The sequence below is a fragment of the Lactuca virosa genome, chromosome 4 (assembly GCF_052849685.1).
Source record: "Lactuca virosa cultivar CGN04683 chromosome 4, Lactuca_virosa_CGN04683_v6, whole genome shotgun sequence".
Lineage (NCBI taxonomy): Eukaryota > Viridiplantae > Streptophyta > Magnoliopsida > Asterales > Asteraceae > Lactuca > Lactuca virosa.
This window is the reverse complement of record NC_136429.1, coordinates 224,516,356-224,533,814: the sequence shown is the minus strand read 5'-3', so window position 1 is coordinate 224,533,814 and position 17,459 is coordinate 224,516,356. Positions and strand designations below refer to the sequence as shown.

General features: G+C 38.5%; 1 long non-coding RNA gene across 1 annotated transcript; it reads right to left on the bottom strand.

The window, feature by feature from the left end:
* Window positions 1-11,978: 11,978 nt before the first annotated feature.
* On the bottom strand, window positions 11,979-14,590 carry LOC145168744 (uncharacterized). The gene is made up of 3 exons (XR_013742053.1): window positions 13,891-14,590; window positions 13,323-13,422; window positions 11,979-12,165 (listed from the first exon to the last, which is right to left on the bottom strand). It is a non-coding gene; the product is annotated as an uncharacterized LOC145168744 (long non-coding RNA).
* Between the last annotated feature and the right edge of the window lie 2,869 nt (window positions 14,591-17,459).

The window sequence follows — 17,459 nt, the reverse complement described above, 5'->3', positions numbered from 1 at the left end:
GTTGCGAGTTCCTATAACCATGCTAATATGACGGATATCCTTACTGTAAATGACATTTGTCACCCCGGGTCGACTGTAGCTAACAGTCAAGGTGCGGGATTGTCAGTCCCGTATAGATCTATACACAAATTCACGCTCTCCATCCAGGAGACTCTGATTATAAGTGATGGCCTTTCGTTTATTACTAAACAAAGCCGCTGTCTCACAGATGATTCGCTAACAATAAGTTTACTAGTAACATATGAAAAACCTTTTAGTAAATAAAAATAACGATTTTTATTTATAACCTTATACGATAGAAAAAGTGGATTGATTTGTAAAGTATAATCAATATAATTTATATGATTTTGTATGAAAAGATTATCCTTTCGACGGTGTTAATAACAACATAATGATGAGTTATATTTACTTGTAACTACATGGTGTTATAGTTGAAATGGTTAGCCTTGATATAATGTAGTATGCAAACGTATAAATAAAATGTATTTCATTTATAAAACATATTGTATCCCATAAGGGTAAAGTTGTGTTGTGAGGTGTTTTGCATGTTAACAATTTCCATATGATAGTTATAAAAACAACATGAAAGGTATAGCAAAAGATTGATGTTTTCACTCGGGATTAACCGGGTGTTTACTTGTATTCCCCCCTATAAAATATATAAAAAGTTTAGAAAAGTGTAGGGGTATGAACTCACCTGATAAGTGGTGAATCGAGCAGCGTTTCGTTTCTAAGAAGGATCGTTCTTGACGTAACCGCGAGTTTCTGGTGAAGAAACGAGCTTCACGCGGGCAGCACTTCGACCGGAAAGAAGTTAGTTTCTCGGGAGATTCAGAGCGTCGGGACTCACGTCGTGTGTGAGGGGTGTTACCAGGGCTTCGGGGTAGTCTCGGGATGCTTAACGCAGAGTAAAAGTGTCCAGAAGAAGAGAAATGAGCAGTCTAAACCCGAGACCTTCGGTTTCTATTTATAGGGTCATTTTTGGGGTCTCACGTCGTGAACCAAGCTTATTCACGTCGTGGGCTTGATCGTCACTGCATGCGTCAACGCAAGTGGGGTATGGCAGGCTCCAGGAGGTGTCAGGACTGAGTTCACGTCGTGAACACTGTTTTCACGTCGTGAACTCTGACACAGTGTTGGGGTTCGCGCCCCAAACTTCAGAAATTCATAACTTTCGCATACGAACTCCGTTTTCGACGTTCTTTATATCGACGCGAAGCTGAGATTATGCTCTACAACTTTCATTTAGACTTCGTCGGCTAATTTTGATTTTAATTTTATTATATTTATTTTTAGTAGGTCGGGACAGGAAAACTCCGTCAAAAATCCATAACTTCTTCATTTGACGTCCGTTTTCGCCTGTCTTTTTACCGTTGCATTACTATCGGCGAGATCTTCGATTCTCGTTTAGATCGTTTTGACTAAAAATCACTCGATCTCTATTTCGAGTTTTTAGCTGTCTACTGCTATTTCTGAAACTTCAAAAAATCATAACTTCCTCATACGAAGTCAGATTTGAGCGTTCTTTTTATGTATGTTCACGGTTTAATGATATCTACGACTTTCATTTAGATACTTAAGGCCAAAAAGTATTTTATTGGAATTTCCCATTTTACGCTTTACAGTGTTTTACCGGTATTGCCGCGGATCTTCGATTGGTCATATTTTCTTCGTTATAACTCATATTTTAGTGTTCTTTATATTTTTGGAAACCTTGTTACGATAACTACCACTTGGTACATCCCAATTATGGTTTTATAAAAGTTAAATTTTTGACCTAAATTTGACGGTTGTTACATTATCCCCCCGTTAGAGAGAATTTCGTCCCTAAATTTACATTTTGAAATAAGAGTGGATTTGGGAGTTGGAGTTGGGTTTGTCATTACAGATAGAAAGGGTTTCGATAGTTGTCGGTTACTACGAAGGGTCTTCCCTTAGAACATGGAGCTGGTATGGTGAGGACCAAGCCAATTCATGTCGAATGGCGATGTCGGAACTTCTCATTGTAACAGGTGTTAAGTCGATTAGGAAAAATGTTCGTTAGCGCGACAGTGGGTTCTATGTGTATGGTTTTGGTGCCTTCAGTTTATTCTTGTTATTATTTATTGTGAACATTGTACTTCGCTTAGCGATTACTAGCAGACGGGTGTTTTGATAATTATAAATGATGACTTGTATGCAAAATAAAAATATTTTATCAAAGTTTGTAGGTTTGTATTATGTGTTAAAAATGTATGTTTAGTGAGTGATTTAAAAAAAATATCTTAGCTTTGTATGTATCATGATCCGAAAGTGTTTTGTAAACAATTCATAACAGAGGTTTATTTAAAATAAACTTATGAATTTTTGAATATCCTCACTTGAAATTTCGTGATTTGTTTTACTGTTACTTGTCACGTCGGAAAAAGCATTAAGCCTAACACGTAGTGTGAATAGTGTAATCACTAACTCACTAGGTTATATCAATTTATTAGTTATTAGTATAACGCATCAGGTCCTTGATGATTTCTCTATCTCTTTGATCCTTGTCTGTTCCCTTCTCGGGATTCTCTTTATGAGTCACTTTTTGATCTTCCTTGACTCCTCTGTTGACTGATGTAGTGGAGTGGTTATATCTAACTATGTTGTCGTGCGAGAATGGGGATGACTAATGAATATTAAATGTTTTTATGGTGATCCTTATTGGGTCCTCCTATAAGTACGCAGGGTATACCAGTTGTATATAATTGACATTAAATAGACTTTCAATTAAGTGATCCTACTCTAAAACCACAACCAAACAAGGAACAGGTAGTATAGCGAAGATCACTACTTCTAAGTATATGAAATCTTAATTATATATAGCCTTGGAGCATACACTCCGTAATTATAGACCTGCCAGCAAAGGTCTTTTAGTTTTCACATAAATTATCTTATTGCACTAAAAATACTCCTATAGTATTTTAACTTTATGTTTGATTCTAGAGTTTCTTTTGTATGAAGGATTGGTAAGTTTTAGACCTTGTTGCAACACCCCGACCATTCCTAGGCATATGCTAATCACCTCTCGAATAAATATAGTTGATCAGGCTATATTCATCCCAGACCTGATTATATATTCCAAGGCCTACTCGTGCTATTCAACAATCTTAATACTTTTGTTTTGTTTTAATTATGATACTTTCCTTGTATATATGTTCGCGTGTATACTTTTACAAAAATATTTTTATATTTAAAAGTATAACTTTTGGTAAGAGTGCTTTAGTCCCATTGTATTTATAGTTGTATACCTTTTATAAGTTGATATACTTAGTTCACTATAAACAATGCTCTGATACCAATCTGTCACACCCCCAAACCTGAACGGCGGAAACATTCGGGGGCGGAGGACGTCATGTACAGTATCATAACAAATGTAAAATAGTAAATAAACCAACAACAACCATTGTATTGATAATAGAGTGTTTACATCGTTTACATAACGTAGATTGTTTGATTTCAAAAGTAGAAAACCAAAACTAAGACTTGAAGCTACTATGCTCCATCTTCTTGACACTTGTACGAGTACCTGCTTATTAGTTTCCTGAGAATACAAGTGATTTGGAAAATGTATCAACATTTAAGTTGGTGAGTTCATAAGTATTTGATTTAGAAGGTACGTTTATTGTTTCTTGAAAATGTTCGTATGATATTACAGAAAATCCTATATTTTCTTAATAGCTTGAAGTGTAGCCCTTAGCATTGATAACATAATATATTTGATTCTTACGTTTAAAGAGTGATATATGATACTTAGAATTTGTATATGAAAAGTGACCAATGTTATTTCCTACCATGATTACTTAGTGCATATAAGTTATATAAACTCAAAGACTTGAACCGGCAGTCGATTGGGTGAATCTGCCCTAAGTCCACAACCAAACAAGGAACAGGAGATAAGGCGGAAATCAAACATTCCACTGTCTATCAAATCTTCATTTTATATAACCCAAACATATCCACTAAGTAGTCATATCAATATGTAACTATATGTATATGTTTCCAGAAAATCCGATATTTTCTCATAAAAGGAGTTATGAATCTTTGTTTGTATAGAATGAAGGTGTCGAACCAGGAAAAACCTATATTTTCCTAACAGTGGAGAGTAGTCTCAAATGTCCAAGACTATGATTTTGTAAGTAAATATGTCATACTTAAAATAATGAGGCATAGTTTTATTAGTAAACAAAACTATAAGAAGTTTGTAATTTGACGCAGGAAAAACCTATATTTTCCTAACAATGAGGAGTAGTCTCAAATGTCCAAGACTATGATTTGTAAGTAAATATGTCATACTTAGTTCGGTATCTTGTAGTTTTATTAATAAGTAAAACTAATTGAAGATGTGTTTACCCTGAGTTTTGAATGTGTTGATAATACCCTATCATGATTACCTAGTTCCTACGAATTATATATAACTAAGATTTGAACCGGCAGTTGATTGGGTGAATCTGCCCTAAGTCCACAACCAAACAAGGAACAGGAAATGAGGCGGAAATCATACATTCCACTGTCTATCAAGTAAAAGCCATATATAACCCTAATGTAAATACGAAGTAATCATATAGTTATTATCCCTTTGAGCTTGATCGAGTTGCGTATTACTAAGAGTCATTGTTTCCGCGTTGCGAGTTCCTATAACCATGCTAATATGACGGATATCCTTACTGTAAATGACATTTGTCACCCCGGGTCGACTGTAGCTAACAGTCAAGGTGCGGGATTGTAAGTCCCGTATATATCTATACACAAATTCACGCTCTCCATCCAGGAGACTCTGGTTATAAGTGATGGACTTTCGTTTATTACTAAACAAAGCCGCTGTCTCACAGATGATTCGCTAAGAATAAGTTTACTAGTAACATATGAAAAACCTTTTAGTAAATAAAAATAACGATTTTTATTTATAACCTTGTACAATAGAAAAAGTGGATTGATTTGTAAAGTATAATCAATATAATTTATATGATTTTGTATGAAAAGATTATCCTTTCGACGGTGTTAATAACAACATAATGATGAGTTATATTTACTTGTAACTACATGGTGTTATAGTTGAAATGGTTAGCCTTGATATAATGTAGTATGCAAACGTATAAATAAAATGTATTTCATTTATAAAACATATTGTATCCCATAAGGGTAAAGTTGTGTTGTGAGGTGTTTTGCATGTTAACAATTTCCATATGATAGTTATAAAAACAACATGAAAGGTATAGCAAAAGATTGATGTTTTCACTCGGGATTAACCGGGTGTTACTTGTATTCCCCCCTATAAAACATATAAAACGTTTAGAAAAGTGTAGGGGTATGAACTCACCTGATAAGTGGTGAATCGAGCAGCGTTTCGTTTCTAAGAAGGATCGTTCTTGACGTAACCGCGAGTTTCTGGTGAAGAAACGAGCTTCACGCGGGCAGCACTTCGACCGGAAAGAAGTTAGTTTCTCGGGAGATTCAGAGCGTCGGGACTCACGTCGTGTGTGAGGGGTGTTACCAGGGCTTCGGGGTAGTCTCGGGATGCTTAACGCAGAGTAAAAGTGTCCAGAAGAAGAGAAATGAGCAGTCTAAACCCGAGACCTTCGGTTTCTATTTATAGGGTCATTTTTGGGGTCTCACGTCGTGAACCAAGCTTATTCTGGTCGTGGGCTTGATCGTCACTGCATGCGTCAACGCAAGTGGGGTATGGCAGGCTCCAGGAGGTGTCAGGACTGAGTTCACGTCGTGAACACTGTTTTCACGTCGTGAACTCTGACACAGTGTTGGGGTTCGCGCCCCGAACTTCAGAAATTCATAACATTGGCATACGAACTCCGTTTTCGACGTTCTTTATATCGACGCGAAGCTGAGATTATGCTCTACAACTTTCATTTAGACTTCGTCGGCTAATTTTGAATTTAAATTTTATTATATTTATTTTTAGTAGGTAGGGACAGGAAAACTCCGTCAAAAATCCATAACTTCTTCATTTGACGTCCGTTTTTGCCTGTCTTTTTACCGTTGCATTACTATCGGCGAGATCTTCGATTCTCGTTTAGATCGTTTTGACTAAAAATCACTCGATCTCTATTTCGAGTTTTTAGCTGTCTACTGCTATGTCTGAAACTTCAAAAAATCATAACTTCCTCATACGAAGTCAGTTCTTTTTATGTATGTTCACGGTTTAATGATATCTACGACTTTCATTTAGATACTTAAGGCCAAAAAGTATTTTATTGGAATTTCCCATTTTACGCTTTACAGTGTTTTACCGGTATTGCCGCGGATCTTCGATTGGTCATAACTTCTTCGTTATAACTCAGATTTTAGTGTTATTTATATTTTTGGAAACCTCGTTACGATAACTACCACTTGGTACATCCCAATTATGGTTTTATTAAAGTTAAGTTTTTGACCTAAATTTGACGGTTGTTACAACTAGGCCGAAGTCTGATTTTAGGAATGTGCTCAAAGCTTGTTTACGAGATGTGTAGCTATTTTAAACTGAGCTATGTAGTGTCCGATATCGAGTAAACTCAAGGATTTACCTATTTAAAAACTTAAAACGTGCATAACTTTCTCATACGATCTCCGTTTCGGACGTTCTTTATATCCACAGAATCCCGAGAATATGTTATATCTAGTTTTATCATCTGTATTCCTTGTGCAGGTCAAATGCAAAATTTTTATTTTTAGGGCATCATGTCTCGCCGGTTTCTGAACGGTTTTTTTTTGTTTGACGATGATGGTCAACTTTTCGAGCGTTTTGAGGTATCCTGCAGGAATTTATGAGTAACATGACCTCATTTGTACTTAATACCATCAAGGTATTATGTCTTAGATTCACTACAGTGTGGTTCGCGGAGAACTGATTGTTTACAAATTTAGGCCTAAATTCTGGGATGTCACATTACCTCCCCGTTAAAGGAAATTTCGTCCCGAATTTATTTCTCTCATACTATTATTTTGTTACCCTACTGGAGGGATCACCGTTGAACATTTGTGGGTATTTGTGCTTCATTTGGTCTTTGTGTTCTCAACTAAACTCCGGCCATGTACGAGGGTTTCATTGGACTTTTACTATAGGTGTGTGACCTTTAACCCTTCCTTGATCTAAACGATCTTCTCCGTGATCTCCTGAATGATCTCGGGGCCAATACGTAAAGTATCTCCAACATGCTTTCTGGCCAGTTGGATATCTCCAACTTTTGCCTAACATAGCGGAGATCGACCTTTGCGTCCATACAAGGCCTTGAATAGGGAAGCCTATATGCTGGGGTAATAACTATTGTTGTATGAAATCTCGACTAGCGGTAAATGAATATCCTATACATTACCGAAGTCTATCACTCAAGCACTGAACCTGACTTCAAGAGTTCGTATCGTACTTTCACTCTGTCCATCTCTTTTGAGGATGGTACGCAGTCCTCATGTCGAGCTTGGTTCCTAGAGATCCCTGCAACGTTTGCCAAAACCTGAAATTGAATCTGTTATCTCAGTCCGACATAATAGATATTGGTACTCGGTGCGATCTGACTATTTACTTGATATGGGTGTTGGTGAATTTCTCCATCTTATCAGTTCCTTTGGTGGCTAGGAAATATGCAGACTTGGTCAAACGGTTATCCATTACTCAGATGGTGTCACAACCATTCGAAGTCTTCGGCAATTTTGGTATGAATTCCATGGCTATCTGTTCCCATTTCCATTCTGGAATCGATGGTTTTTGCAGCAGTCCTGATAGCTTCTGGTACTCTGCTTTGACTTTGGAGCCAGTCAAGCATTTATTGGCGTATGTAGCAACTTTTGCCTTCATGTTGGGCCGCCATTAAAGCTTCTTAAGGTCGAGATACACCTTGTTGGATCCTGAGATGCATCGAATTTCTCGACTTAGGAGCTTCGTTTAAAACTAGGTTCCTGACTTCACCAAACCTCGGTGTCCAAATTCGGTTAATGAAATATCGTGTTTCGTCCACCTAGATGTCGAACTGCTTGTCCATACCTTGCAAGTTTTCTTCCATGATATTTTGGGGTCTGAGGGATTCCAGTTAAGCGTATCGAATTTGGGTGATGAGATTGAAGTGGATTGTTTGGGTTAGAGCCTTCACGCGAAGTGGTTTTGCTTGTTCTTTCCTGTTTAAAGCATCTGCTACGACATTTGCTTTACCAGGATGATGACGAATTTCGCATTCGTAATCATTTAGCCATTCTACCCACCTTTGTTGACTCTTGGTGAGCTCCTTCTTATTGAAGATGTGTTGTAGGCCGTTGTGTTCGATGAACACGACACTCTTCGTTCCGTATATGTAATGCCTTAAAATCTTTAAGGCAAACACTACCACTTCTAACACCAAGTCACATGTAGTGTAGTTTGTCTTGTTTGGCTGAAGTTGTCTAGATGCGTATGCAATGACTTTATTCCTTTGCATCAGCATTTATCTTAATCCTTGGCATGAGGCATCACAGAATACAATAAGATCTTTCGTTCCCTCTAGGGAAAGGCAGGATCGGTGCACTGCACGACGATTGTTTCAATCTCTAGAAGGCAAACCCTTGACTGTCTCCCCATTCGGATTTCTTCTTTCTGGGTTAGAGAAGTTGGAGGCTTGGCTATTTTAGAGAAATTCTTGATGAATCTCTGGTAATAGCCCATAAGCCTTAATAATTAGCGTACTTCGGTTGATGTCATTGGTTCTTTTCAATCCGTATTTGCTTCAATCTTTGCAGGTTCACTATGAATTCCTTTGCTATTGACCACATGATCAAGGAAACGCTTCTCGTTGATCCATAATTCGCATTCTAAGAACCTTGCATAAAGTTTCTCCTTCCTTAGTAGTTCCAAAATCAAACGCAAGTGCTGGCCATATTATTCCTTGGTTTGTGAGCTTGTTATAATATCATCGATAAAGACGATCTCGAACTTGTACAAACGGGGTTTGCACACTCGGTTCATAAGATCCATGAATATTGTCGGTGTATGGGTCAACCCGAAAGGCATAACCAAGAACTCGTAGTGACCGTACCAGGTCCTGAATGTCGTATTGGGAGTGACTTATTCTTGAACTCTGAGTTGATGAATACCGGATCTTAGTTCGATCTTCGAGTGGTAGTGGGGTCCTTGCAACTGGTCGAACAGGTCATCGATCCTCGGGAGTGGGTATTAGTTTAACTCTCGATAGTCGATGCATATCATGAACGATCGCTCCCAAGGTGAGAAGCTTGGCCGGATAGAGCCTTTGTCAATTAGTTCTTGGAGTTGACCGGATAGTTCTTGCATTTTCGATGGTGACAGGCGATAAGGAGATCTTGCCACTAGCGCTACACCCGAGATTAAGTTGATTTGGAATTCCACCTACTTGACTGGGGTAGTGCAGGTAGATCCTCTGAGAATATGTCCGGGCAATTGCATACTTGTGGAATATCTTTGATTCCTTACCCTTGCCTTGCTTATCCATCACGTGGGCCAAGAAAGCGAAGCATCTTTTCTGTAATCACTTTCTTGCCTTTATGCAAGAAATGATTCTTATATTCTTCATTAATTTATCTTCGTAAATCACAAGGGTTTTGTCATTGGGTAGGGGTAGTCGGATGGCTTTCTCATAGCATAGATCTTCGGTTTGATGAGGCGATAACCAATCCATTCCGATGCTCCCATCAAAAATTCCAATGGTCATGGGTATTATGCCGACGTGAAAGACATGGTTATTTAGGATGAGAAGGAAATTGGTAAGTATTTCTAAGGTGCATTCTACTTGGCCGATTGTCATTCCTACCGTGTAAGTTTTATTAAGTGTGTAGAATTTATGTTTTATCGTGTTTCTAAACCTACGATCATTAAAGTTTCTATCGGTATCAAGGCTTACTAATACTGAAAAACATAAATATTGTTGGCAGTAAACGCACCAGTAATCTCAGTTGGGTCATGGCGAGCATCTCCTGTCCCAGTCATGAGTGCTCTTCCTTTGCCACCCCGATTCTTCAATTTCGGGTAGTCCTTCTTAAAATGCCTTGATTGGTTGCATCCATAGCGATTTCGGCTTTATCCTGCTGTAGTGGTTGAGGTTTTTCTACAATACCTCGAGATGTGACCTTTCTTGTTACAATTTTTGCAGATTACATCCCTGCAATTCCCGACATGATGGAAATTGCATTTAGTGCATTGGGGAAGTGTCCCATTGTAGGACTTTGATAGGGTGGGAGTGTTTGGGCTTGTGGCGTTGATAGTCATAGGTTCTGATTTGGGCCTCAGGAGTTTGAAGTTTCCTTTGGACTTCTCAGGGTATTTCCTCTTCTTACTCTTTGCATGGTTCTGTCCCGTTTGTTGGGTCGTGGTACTCGGACGGAGATCATGTTCAGTCAAATGATACGCCAATTGCTTAGCACCATCAAAGGTAGTGGGCATGGACGCAACAACTAGACCTCGAATCGTGGGACTTAGTCCCTCGATGTACCTTTCAATCTTTTTGTATTTCGGGTTTACTATTCCCGGACAAAGGTTAGCGAGCTCATTGAAATGGGACGTATAGGCAGTCACATCTGACTCTTTCATAGTAATGTTCCACAATTCTTGTTCTAGGGCTTGGATTTCTTGTTGAGAACAATATTCCTTGATTAGCATCTGCTTCAAGGATTCCCAAGTGATGGCATAGGCCACGTCGACCCCTACGGACTTGATATGGTCATTCCACCAAGCCAGGGTGAAATCCATTTACGCGCAAGTAGCATACTTAACTCGGCAGTCATCAGCGCAAGAGCTGAGGCGGAACACTGCCTCCATCGACTCTATCCAGCGGGATAGACCAACGGCTCCTTCCGTACCACAAAAGGATTGAGGTTGGTAAGCTAAGAAATCCTTGTATGAACAAGGCCTTGGATTGTTTTGGTTAATTACTAGAGTGTCGCCACCATTTCTATTGTTTCCGGAGTTTTCGCCTCGGGCAACCTCATATGCAACTAAGGCTGTGGAGATTCCTTGTGCAATCAGGGTCTGTACTAGTGTTGAATCCATTTGAAATGATGCTGACGGGTGAACTTGTGGATTCCTCCGAGGGGCTTTATCCTAAATGTTTAGAAAATACACACTTAAGTTACTTATTCATAAACAAGTATTGTAAAATAGGGTATTAGTAAAATCTGTTTCCTAGAATCTCATGGATTCCCAAATTATACGATAAGATTTATTATTGAAATCATATCGATTTTCCAAATGATAGGTTGGCCAATTCAGAATGTCTCTGGGTTTCCAAATGGTAGAGATTGAATCTTAACCGATAGTGATTTTATATTGAGTAATGATATGTTTCTAAATGAATAAGTGTTTGAGGGTTGACATAAGGATTCTGCAACGAATCTTGAGAACATCCTTCAATCTCTAAAACTCTCAACCATTGTAGTCTGTCAAACTCGTCGCTCAAGGTTGGTTGTTCACCAGCCCGACCATAAATAAGATAGGCGCGCGTTCCAGGTTTATTTATGGTATGACCTATGTACGATACTAACCTTAGTTGAGGCTTTTGACCTAAAGGGTTGAGTTGGTAGATTCGGTTGAAGGCATGTCAGAATTTTTATTAAGTGTTCCCATCGCGGGTCAGAGTATATATATAACTCTTATATATTATTGTGGGTGAGGGTTGTAGTATTATTAAATTTTGTTTTTTTTTTTACTCCAAGACTACCAATCACAGACGAGGGCCAGACATGAAACACCGGGGGCAGGACCATTGTGGCAATCAAGCCGTTTTGAAGTCCAGCAAACCTAGCGGCCCTTCAAACCCGTTGCCTCTCCCGTGAGTATTCGAGAAGTAGTATATTTGTTAATAATACTTTTATTAAGAGCCTGTAGCTATAGTTATATTTCCTCTTTTGAGGATACGAGTTCTCTATAGCAAATTTAGCTCTGATACCAATCTGTCACACCCCCGGCCGAGGCGGCGGAATACGCCGGGCTGTGCGACTTAGTTCATGGATCACAAACAAATTGAATATACATCACAAGTTACAACATTAACAACATAGAAGTTACATTACACTTTAAGGTTTGAATACAAGGTTCATAATAATAAATTCATAAATTTGCCTTAACAGATAGGCCGGTATAAAAAAAGCTAGATAAAACTAGTCCGCTTGAAATCCATGACTAATCTTCTGACTGAAAGCTCGTTTCGTGATACCCTAAGAATACATGAAATTTTGAGGGTCAACACAAGGTTGGTGAGAGTTTACAGGTTTTCTGCTAACCGCAGTAATGATACTTTAAAAGACTAAAAAGTATTCCTTTTTTAGTTTAAACCATATTTGGAAATGTTTGATAAAAGAGAAATTGTAAGTAAATTCATACTTAAAATATTTGATAGACAGAGAAATCATAAGTAAATCCGCACTTAAAATGCTTGGTAATCAGTGAAAACGTGAGTAAATCCATACTCAAAATGTTTAGTAACCAGAGGAACCGCGAGTAAATCTATACTCAAAATGTTTCGTACTCAGAGAACCGTGAGTAAATCCATACTCAAAATGTTTGCAGTAAATACATACTCAAAATGTTTGATAATCAGCGTGGTTTCTAGGTTATGAGATCTAGTTAATGCTTATAGTGAGTCCTATAATCGAGCTATGTGACTGTACCTACCCCTACGACGCTTCATTGGACGTCGTAAAACTGTTTTAGATATTTATCACCCGCTTCGATTGATCGGTCGAGGTTGTAGCTAGCAACCACAGGTGGGGATGTCTACCCGTATAGATCTATACATACGTATCTCAGCTCCGAAGATTAACAGTTATAGTGGTGTGGGTCTTCTAAGTGTTTGTTTGCACTTAGGGTAATGAATAATGTCTCACTCATAAGGCCCTTAACTAGAGTTTGTCATGAAAAACCGGTTATACTCTATAAGAAAATCCATAAAAATGTGTAATGCTCGTTCAAACAAGTGGTAAATCTCATGGTAGTGTACACAGTACATAAATGATTTCAAGATAAGAGTTTGATAACTCGTATATGTATGTTTGGTATGAACTTGAAATACTACAAAGTTGGTAATTTTTTATGACATAAGTTTAATAACATATTTTGTCATAAAATCATAATATTTTGTATGCAGAAATCATTTGTCTCGACTAGTTGTATTATTTAGAAACAGTTTGTAACATATTTACATACAACATAGTTATTAATAGTTTATTTGTAAATAAAATATTATTTAACGAAATAATATTTATAAACTAGTTTTGAAATCGGTAAGTGTTTGTCAAGATCAATAAATATATATAGCACATGTATTCTCCCCCAAAGCGTAAAAATATTAAAAAAAGGGGTCGTAAACACTCACCCTTGAAGCGTGAACAAGGCTCGAGGGTGAAATTTATCGTGAAAGTCGTTTCGTGACGTCTCGTACCCTTAAAACGAATCACCGGGTCTATTTATGTTACCTAGTAAAACCAAGGGTAGTTTTGGTATTAATTATTAAGTATAGGGTGGCCTTGATTAAAATAAATAAAGTCTAAGGGTTGATTTTGCCAAATTCAAACTTGATGGACTGATCTTGCAGACAGCTCGCAAACCAGGGGTCTAATATGCACATTTTAACCTAATTTAAGGTTCCAGGACTTGGTTTGCTGGGTTTCTCGGATGGAGGGACAATTCTTGAACATTTTAGTGCAAGTTTGGCTTCATATGAAAATCGAATCTCCAAGAGGGGCCAAAGTCATACAATTCTAACAGTGGAGGGTTTAATTTAAACAACTTTAAGTCATGTTTGGATTTCATCGTGTTTTCCCCCGGTTCATGTTACAGAACGCGAAAGAAAATACGAGACCCACTTCAGGTTCGCATCGATGTGTCGTTACCGGAGGAATCATATACAAAGGTTACAAATGGTGGTGGTGATTCGGACTTACAGTGGCCGGTGATGGCTAGGGTGACTGGGCAGCAGCAGCTCGGTGATGGCGGTGGCGTCCGGGACTCCACAACAACGGCGACGGAGGGCGGCGATGGCTGCCTTGCTGCGTTTTCTTTTCTGTTCAGACGGGTTTGACGAGAGGGAAAGAACGCCAGGCGGTTTCAGGTGGTAGATGTCGGTATGGAGGCGTTCCAATAGTCACAGCGGTGGTTGGAGGTGAAATGGGTTTTGCCAACGGTGGGTGGTGACGGACCTGCAATGGCAGCTTCGCTGCCTTCGTTTCCTTTCTTTTCAGGTGAACTCGACGAGAGAAAGGGCAGGGAGGTGCAAGGTTATGGTCCGAAGGTGTTTGGGAAGGGTGTTTGCTGGTGGTGGGTCATGACGTCGGGAGGTGGAGGAGCTGCCACAGCCGACAGTGGTGGCTCTCTTCGCCGGAGAAGTGAGAAAGTGACAAAGGAAGGTGGTGTTGGGTTGTGTCTGATAGCTTCGATCGGTGGCAAGGTAGGGAGAACCACTATGGTTCCCGGTGGTTACACAGCGGCAACACCACCCTTGGTGGTGGTGTTTCTCGGTTGTGCGGGATGATATCAAGCAACGGAAATCAGCGGGTGGTTGGGGTGTATGGCGGTTTGCTCGACTGAGAAACAGGAGGAGAATGGTGAGTGTGGGTGGTCATGTAACAGCAATGGAAGGATGTCTGGGACGCTTTGGTTTTAACAGAAAAAGAAGAAGATGAAGGAGAGGGTCACGTGATAGAGACTACACATGAATGTGTATAAAACTACAAAACTATATCCCAGTATCAAAAAGTGGGGTTGGACTTAATATCGTCAAAGACAAGTAAAGGGCTTGACTTTTGATTGTTATTTATTTATTTGTTTATTTATTTATTTATTTACTTATTAATTTCTCTCAATTTACGTGGCGTCGGGTTTGGGATTTGTAAAAATATTTCAAAAGTATCTGCATAATGGCACGGTCGCGGTGATTTTAAATACTCAAACGGAATTTAATTCCGATATACGGATCTCCGTGAAACGGCGTTCAAGTTTTGCGTTAACCGGGTTATGATTCGTCGGTTTTCGCGAATCTGATTTCGGTTCAGGATAAATATACTTGATTTGTAAAAATAAATACTAGGCCGAAGTCTGAGTTTAGAAATGTGCTCAAAGCTTGTTTACGAGATGTGTAGCTATTTTAAACTGAGCTATGTAGTGTCCGATATCGAGTAAACTCAAGGATTTACCTATTTAAAAACTTAAAACGTGCATAACTTTCTCATACGATCTCCGTTTCGGACGTTCAATATATCCATAGAATCCCGAGAACATGTTCTATCTAGTTTTATCATCTGTATTCCTTGTGCAGGTCAAATGCAAAATTTTGATTTTTAGGGCATCATGTCTCGCCGGTTTCTGAACGGTTTTTTTTTTGTTTGACGATGATGGTCAACTTTTCGAGCGTTTTGAGGTATCCTGCAGGAATTTATGAGTAACATGACCTCATTTGTACTTAATACCATCAAGGTATTATGTCTTAGATTCAATACAGTGTGGTTCGCGGAGAACTGATTGTTTACAAATTTAGGACTAAATTCTGGGATGTCACAATGTTTTTATCACGGAAGAAGCAAACTGAGCTGACTTGATTGCTAAGGTGTAAGTCCCTAATCTGCTTGTGTATCAATCAGATCCAATTGATGGTGCGGAATCCCAATCAATTGGATGATGTCAGATTAAATAGAAGAGAAGGAGAAGAAGAAGATGATAAATCTTGTATGATTTGATTAGAATGAAGTTCCCGATACAAGATTCACACACACTAACACACACTAAAGCTCCTTTCTCTCTCTCTTGGCCGTACACTCCTTCTCTGTTCATCAATCCCTCCTCAACCACCTAACACCTATATATATACTTGGGGAATATGGGCCATAAATGGATTTACGGCCGTAAACACCCCATCTGGCCGTAAACCTGACCGTAAACTCATAAAACATTACAGAAAAATACAATCAAATAGAAAAGCAAAGTATAAACCAATATTTTGACCCAACAATCTCCCCCTTGGTTTATAGCTTTCTTTTCTTAATTGACCCAACAAGCTCCCCCTAAAAAGTAGCTGGCTTTTCTTGTTAATCTTCATTGGGAGCTTGGCTTCAGCATTAATCTTCAAATTCTTCACGGCTTCAAGATGAACATGATGAATCTTCAATGAATGGCTTCATCTTGAGCAGTTGGGATTTTCTGCAGAATTTAACATTGAACGCACATTGGGCGAGGAGGCATCTTGTACTGATTCTTGAAAGATAGCGCTTTCAGCTTGAGAATCTTCAGAGAGAACAAATCTTTTGGATCACTTCAGCAGGTTCAAGATAGCAGCAGACTGATTGAGGAGGCTTCAATGCAATCCGTCACATAATCTTCAAGTGCAGCTTCACCTTGCTTCTGGGGTTGAAAGATTGAATGTTGAAAGAATAATCTTCATTTCTTGCTCCTTCGAATGAGAATTCTTCGATGATCACGGATGAAGCCTTGACTCAAAAATCTTCGACACAAACTCCATAAGTTTCATCTTCACCTGAATTCACTTTTCAAGACAAAACAAAACTAAAAGAAAATTTTAGCACACAATATTTTTGGGTTTTTCATATTTTCTGAAAAAAATAAAACAAAAACAAAAATATTTTTGGATTTTAGATTTTCTTGAACAAGAAATAAAACATAATATAACACTATTTTTGGATTTTTAATTTTCTGATTTTTGTTTGATTTTTGAATTTTTTTTTAATTCTCCCCCTAAATTTGTGCATAGAGGAAAACTATGAACAAATTTAACAAAAATAAAAATGATATCTAACTTTAAGAGTGAGTTGGGATCAAAGTTTTTAAACAACCTTTATCCGTTTATCAGTACCTCTCCCTTCATGAATAGATCTGGTCAATCGCCGATATTGTGGTCCACTTAAACACGAGAGATTGTGAAAAAATTAGGACATACTATAAGTGACAAGACAGTGTGATCCTAAGATCATAGATAATATTCCTTAAGGACCATTCAGCTGACGACGACCAAAGATATTGTTGTCCACCTAAATTGAGCAGCGAGATCTACAGACAACCTAGTGATTGTTCAATTTTAAATGTACTAGAACATGTTTCCCGCTTCCTGACATACCCCAATAATCAGGAACTTCCAAAGTACTCCTTACTTTAGGTGAGCAGACAATTATTATGAGAGAAGTCAGATTTAGAATGCATATGCTATACACCCAGGTCGGATCTCTTCCAATCTCGCAGAGGGTGAAACATATGACTAACCAGATTTAGAGGGATTGAGAAGTAGAATGGTGCATATGCTGTGTACCAGGTCGGATGTATTTCAATCACGCAAAGGAGACAGCATATGACTAACAGACAGGAAGAATTACATAGATAGAAGATGAAGAGAAATAGAATTGCATATGTTACAGTCCAGGTCGGATGTATTTCAATCACGCAGAGGAGACAACATATGACTAAAAGAAAGAAAGCAAGAAAATAATTTCCTACAGACCTACTTTATCAG